Below are 6,412 nucleotides of genomic sequence, written 5' to 3' on the forward strand. Positions count from 1 at the left end.
GACAGTGTCTCTGATGACAACTAGCTCTGGGTTTATTACCCCGCTGAAACCTAAACAGTTGTCTTGAATCACGTGTGAGTGGTCAGATTAAGACGCTACTGAAGCGGGTGGCTCTCTGCCAACCGCCCTTGGGTGCAAACACTGCACGTCGCGAGCACCCACTTTCTCAGAGCCGTGAGTGAACAATACACTTTACACATAAGCTCAGATGGGTCCTGACGTGCATCACAGCTCAGAATTTACAACCGGTGTGCAGTCCACCTGCTCAACTGTAACAGATGTTTCCTTCCCAAGGGACAGATTGCACCCGTCTAACACATTTGATCTAACACAAGAACCAACATAAGGATGCTGATGAGTGAAAAGCAATCATGATGGTGATTGAAAGTCAGAACCGAGAAACCCAGGTGCTAGCTGCCACTCAGTCACCTCTGATGCAGGGCGACCCGAGGGTCTGTCCCACGGGGAGCCGTGCTCTGAAGTGGCTGCTTTGTGGGAACAGAGCGTGAGGCCTTCCTTCCGGGTCCCTCTCCGTCTGCAAGCTCCGCTGAAACTTGCCCAGCAGCCAGCCACGCACGAGCCTCCACGACAGACGGGGCTCAGCTGAGGGCACCGGCCGGGATGGGACCGCATCTCCCACACGGCCGGCGAGACTCTACCACGGAACACCGCAGCCTCCAGCACGGCCGTTTAAACTTAAAGACAATGAAAGACAGCTTCCCTAGCATGGTGGTTACGTCTGTGTGTCAGCCTGGCTGGGCCTGGCTGAGCGGCTGGGCAGCTGGATGTAGTATTTCCTACGATGAGACTGGTCATCAACTCCATGGTGGATCTACTGGGAGCAGCTGAGTAGCTGCGCTAGGGATGTGGTCTGCTTCCTGTATAGAAGGAGAAGCCTTGGGAATGGTCTCTAGCCTATGGCACGCTTGAACCCTGCATGTAGCTGTGTCATTGTTCAGCAGCCTGCCCTGCTCTGCTGATCTTAGGACTTACAATGGACTTAAGTTAATGGCCCGCCATGTGGTTTGGTAACATCGGGACTGTGCCTTTTTACTTGTCAACCTTGGGCTTGGCAGCCTCAGCAGCCAGCAGCTGTCTGAGTGAAGAAATGCCTCTAGCTCCAGTGGGCCGGGAGCAGGAGGCAGAGCTGGACCCCAAGGTTGAGGGGCTTTCACCCAGCCCCTAGAGCCTGGCCCTTTGAACTCAGACTTAAAGCCTCCAAACTGTACGAGAATAAACTCCTGTTTGTTCAAGCACCCCATTGTGGTATGTTCCTGTCACCTGAACGCTGCCCCCTCGGTGGTACGTTCCCATCAGGGCAGCACTGGGTCACCGGAACGCCCAGTCGACTTCGACTCAGTGACCCCACATGTCAGAACAGGACATGTTCCGCAGGGTTTTCAAGAATCAGTTTTTCTTCCAAGGGTTGCTATCCGTCAGAATCGACCCTCGGCCCCTCGGCCTTTCTTAGTAGCCGAGCACATTAACCGTTCACAGCCCCCGGGATTCTAACAGCCCACGAAGTCTGTCTACTCAAAGCCTGACTCAACGTTTGAGGGGAAAGGCATGCACACTGCCGGAAGGAAAGATGTGAGGTCCCGTACCGGCCTGATGTGAGTGTGGCCTGCAGGGTGCCAGCAGGCAGACCTCTGTAACGTGCTGATCTCCAACACCAGTAAACACGTTCATAGAGTTGGAGGCAAAATAAAGACAACAGGAGTCACACCAAGCGCCAGGCGCCAGGCTGCAGGCACCAGGCACAGGTCTCTATGCACCAGGCGCCAGGCACCAGGGTGCAGGCTGCAGGCTCCAGGCACCAGGCACCCCCGTGGGGCCCAGGTGTGTTTTGACACACACAGGGTCAGCGTGAGGGGACCAGATAACTAGTTGCCATTGTTCTTCATCTGGGGGTAGTTCTGGGGTGCGATCACCTTCTTACATAAACTTAGAACTTGTGTGCGTATGGCCCTCTCTGCATGTCACGTCAGTATGCCCCACGGTGTCCGCGAGAGATATGCCGGGGTGGGGCTTGGACGTTGCGGGCTTCCAGCTCTGAGCTGCCACCACAAAGGCCAAGGCCACTGAAGAAGCGGCCCTCCCTGCACAGCCAGCCTAGCTGGCAACAGCCCAGAACTAGCAAAACCGCTGTCCAGGGGAGCCCAGTTGTCTAGATAAACTGTCTTTGTCCACTTGAAGCAGAGAGATAAAACCTAACTAACGGAGCGGAGAACAGGTCAGGAGGCCCGCTGACACTCATCACACCCCTGAGCAATGCAGCGATCCGGGCACCCAGGCTCAGGCCAGTCCCCTGCCAGCACCTCCCCTGGCCCGTGGCCCCCGAGGGCCGCGTCAGCAGCAAGCAGGGTCGGGTCGGGACCCCAGGGTGCGCCGCAGTCTATCTGGAGTAGATAGAGTCCTGGATTTGCACTCATCCTGTCCACAGACGGTTCTAGAATGAACCTGCTGGGGTACAGGCAGTATCCGGGCCTCCGTAGACTTTGCAGGCACTGAATCCGTCCCTGCTAAGGAACGAGCCCCACAGGTGCACACGGGTTTGTAAGGATGGCTGCACTGGGGGGCGAGGGGAGTCTGGGGGGGAGAATGTCTCCTTGTGCGTGTTTGCATGTTGTGTGGTGTGTGTCAGTATGACAGTGTGTGTCTGTGAACATGGACCCTGGAACATGGGGAGGAGCCTGTCACCCACATAGGCCCCCGAGGCCTGCGCCTGCCACAGCTTGGGGAAGCTGCACCCTTCAGGGGTCAGGCCGTGTGCTGGGGGCTGGGAGGTGGAGACCCCACTGAGGCCCTTGCCCAGCACACAGGGGCGATGGACTACACAGCATGACCCTCAGGCAGCCCCTACACCCTCTGCACCCCAAGGGGCCAAGCCCAGACAAGAGACCCCGAAAGAGAATGCCCACTTGTATGTGAGTTAAATTCACAAAACAAACAATTCACCATTAACAGTGCAGAGATCGGTGGTATTGGTATCCAAGCCGTGCAACGTGACCACCACCTCTATGGAGTTCCTAAACAATTTTGTCACACACCCTCCCTCCCAAGGAAACGCCTGCCATCAGCATGCTCCCAGCCAGATGACCCTCTGACTGGAATCTCTGACTGTTACAGGCGAGCACAGAGCACACTGTGCCCGCCCATGCACTGGGGACAGGGCACTGTCCTTTGTCCCGTGGCTACATGAAACGGGGGAGCAGGAGAAGAGAGGCAACCTGGCAGTGTGGAATCCCCCCAAAGGGCCAGAGGAGGCAGTGCACCGTCGGCCCCAAGGCCCAGGCCCAGGCCCCTCACTGTCCCTCCAGTCTTTGACACAGTGGCTGGCACCTCAATCTCGGCCCTCCAGGGTCACCAGCAGTACTTGGGGTGTGGGGCCAAGCTTCCAAAGGGGCCACACAGCAACGTCGGAGCACCCCGCCACGCACAATCACACACTGTTATGGGGAGAAGGTTCCGGCACCCTGAGGTCTGACATAATTTCTGGACGTAATGAAGCAGGAAGAAAATGAAGCTTCCAGGGCAGACGCAGTCAGGAAGCCTGCGGCGCCCCCTTCCCAGCGTGGCACTGTCCCCTTGCCCAGAAATGTGATGATTCAGAGCGCAAAGGCGCCCCTGTCGTCAGAGAGGAAGCGCTGCCCAGCCCACTGTGCCCAGGACTGGCCGAGTGGTCACCCGATCGCCCCGCGCCCCTCTCCATCCTGGCCGACTCCAACCCCTAGTTTCTGGACGAGGTTTCAAAAACAAGCTGAAAACATCACGCTCCCCGCCCTGCAAGGCTACTGTCCTCGCCGCGAAGGGCTCCCTGAAGCCAGGAGAGGGGAGCCACCTGCGGGGCGGGGCTTCAGGGAGCCGTCCCGGCAACACCTCCCCCCGAGGGCCTCGGCAGGTGGCGCACTTCGGGGCGTCGGGGCGGCCTGCGGAGAGCTGAACCCTGAACCCCAACACACAGGGGAGGATCCAGGTGCCGCGGTGTCTTGAGATGGGCAGCACTCATCTTTGGGGAAGTGGGGGCGCCCACCCAGAAAGGCCGCGGGAGCGCTCGCCCACCCTGGCACAGGCTGGCTGGGCGCAGGGCGCGCCCCGGGTGCACGGGTGCAGAGCGAGAGGCACGTGGAGGACCCCTACCTGCCCTGGCTTCCCCCAAAACACGGGGTCTGGCGGGCGGGGTGGGGCCAGGCTGGAGGGCGTCTTCCCAGACGCAGCAGGCTGGGGGGAGGGGAGGAAAGAGAAGGGGGGAGGGAAGGGGGAGAGGAAGAAAGAGCATGGGGGCTGAGCGACCCCTGAGGAGCACCCCGCCCGTCTGGGGGGCGGGGCTGAGGGGAGGGGGCGGGGTGAGAGAGGGGCGGCGGTGGAGAGCAGCCCCCGGGGCTCCGCTGGCCTCTGACCCGGGAGCGGCTTAAGGGTTGCTGGAAGGTCTGTGGGAGATGGGCTGGCCCCTCCCCCCAAGTCCTCCAGGCACACGGGGAGGGGCGGAAGGACTACAGCGCAAGTCTGACCCGGCCCGACCCCGACCCGGGTCACTGGGGAGAAACGCCCTAGTGAAAGCCTCCTTCCAGCCTTTAGCGCTTTCGTCCCCAACAGTGCTTCAGGGACCCTCCCTGGACAGCCCCCGAAGCCGCGCCCCGCCCCCGGCCCCGCCCAGCCGCTAGCCCCTCCCACTCCCCGAGGCCCCGCCCCCAGAGGCTCCCTCCCCTGCAGCCTTCCTGCGCCGCCTGCCGGCCACCCTGTTGCGGTCGGTGCTCTCGGAGCTCAGAGCCCGGATGTCGCCCTGCAGGTGACCGATGGTCCCCACCCGGTCTTGTCCGCCCCCGCAGCCCCGCCGCACTGGCCCCTGCGGCCCCCGCAGCCGTCCGGGGAAGGAGCGTCGGGTCGGCAGAGCTCTGCTCAGTGGGAAGGTGGGGACAGGAAGTGGACCCTCACACATTGCTGGTGCAGCCGCTGTGGAGAACAGCCTGGAAGTTCCTCATCCAGGTACACAGAAGCATCTGACCCAGCAATGCCCGTCCTGGGAAAACACCCAGAAGGCTCGACAGCGGGGACTCCAACGGAAGCGGGCAGAGCACGTTCACTGCAGCGCTAGTCACAGCAGCCAGCAGGTAGGCACAAGCCAGGCGCTCGTCCACGGACGATGGGAAACAAGCGGGGCCCGCCCATTGTAGACTATCCACAGCCAGAAAGAGGAATGACGTCCCGATGCCACTACGACACAGATGGACCTGGAGATGCTGAGGCAAATCCTGTAGATCTGCAGATAGCAAGCTTCTAGAGTAGAAACGGACAGAGACCGAAGCTTGCTAGTGGCTGGGGTGGGGGACAAGGGGACTCGTTACTTGGGAGATGCTTCGTGGCTGACAGTGAAGGTGACCGGACAAGGTGGACACAGATGGTGGTGCTGTCCACACAACAGGGCGCCATGATGCATGCCACTGGCTGACACTCGTGAAGACGGACGAAGTGGCAGGTGCTTGGTGACACACACATGGGCCACAGTGAAAACAAAGGCAGCCAACAAGTGCACCCTGGGGGCGCTGCGCTCAGTGACGGATCGTGGACAGCTACCGCGCCGCCAGACGGCGTTTCCCTCCTTAATGGAACCGCACGTAATTATAATGCTTGGCATGTGTGGCTGTGCTCAAGACTGAAAGTATGTCTGGGTGTAGAGACAACACTCCAGACATCCCAAGCGCGCACAGGCACGCCTTGGAGGCACTGCGGGGTCCACCACAGCGAACGCTGCAATCCGGCGAGTCCCATGAAGGTTCTGGTTTTGCAGCGCACAGAGGCGTTATGTTGACACCCTCCTGTGGTCTATGAAGTGTTGATACTCACTGCCATATAGTCGATTCCGACTCATAGCAACCCTCACTGGGTTTCCAAGGGTGTCCATCTTTAGGAAGCAGACTGCCCCACCTTTCTTCCAGGGAGCGGCTGGTGGGTTGGAACCACCGACGTTAGTTTTTGGTTAGCAGCCACATGTCTAAACCACTGTGCCGCCAGAGCTCCTTGAAGTGTGCCACAGCATGATGGAGAAGTTTGAAATAGTGTGAGAATGACCACAGTGTGGCGCGGAGACACGAGGCGCGCACATGCCGTCGGAGGAATGGCGCCAGGAGACGCGCTCCAGGCACGGCTGCCACGAACCTTGCATGTGTAAGCAACGCACTAGCTGCAGAGTGCAATGAAGACGAAGCACGACAGAGGCCTGCCTGCAGAAGGAAAACCCACCGCCCACAGCGCCTACAGCGCCTACAGCGCGAGGCGGGGCGGCCAAGCGGCCCCTAGCGGCAGCCGGGCGAAGCGCAGGGTGCGCCGCCAGCCTCGTGGGCGGGGCCTGTGTCCTGGTGCTCGGCGTCCGGAGCAGCGCGGACCTGCAGCAGCCGCGGTGTGAAGTCCGCCT

The sequence above is a fragment of the Orycteropus afer genome, unplaced genomic scaffold (genome assembly GCF_000298275.1).
Source record: "Orycteropus afer afer isolate SDZICR_OR568_19922 unplaced genomic scaffold, OryAfe1.0 scaffold00541, whole genome shotgun sequence".
NCBI classification, from domain to species: Eukaryota; Metazoa; Chordata; class Mammalia; order Tubulidentata; family Orycteropodidae; genus Orycteropus; species Orycteropus afer.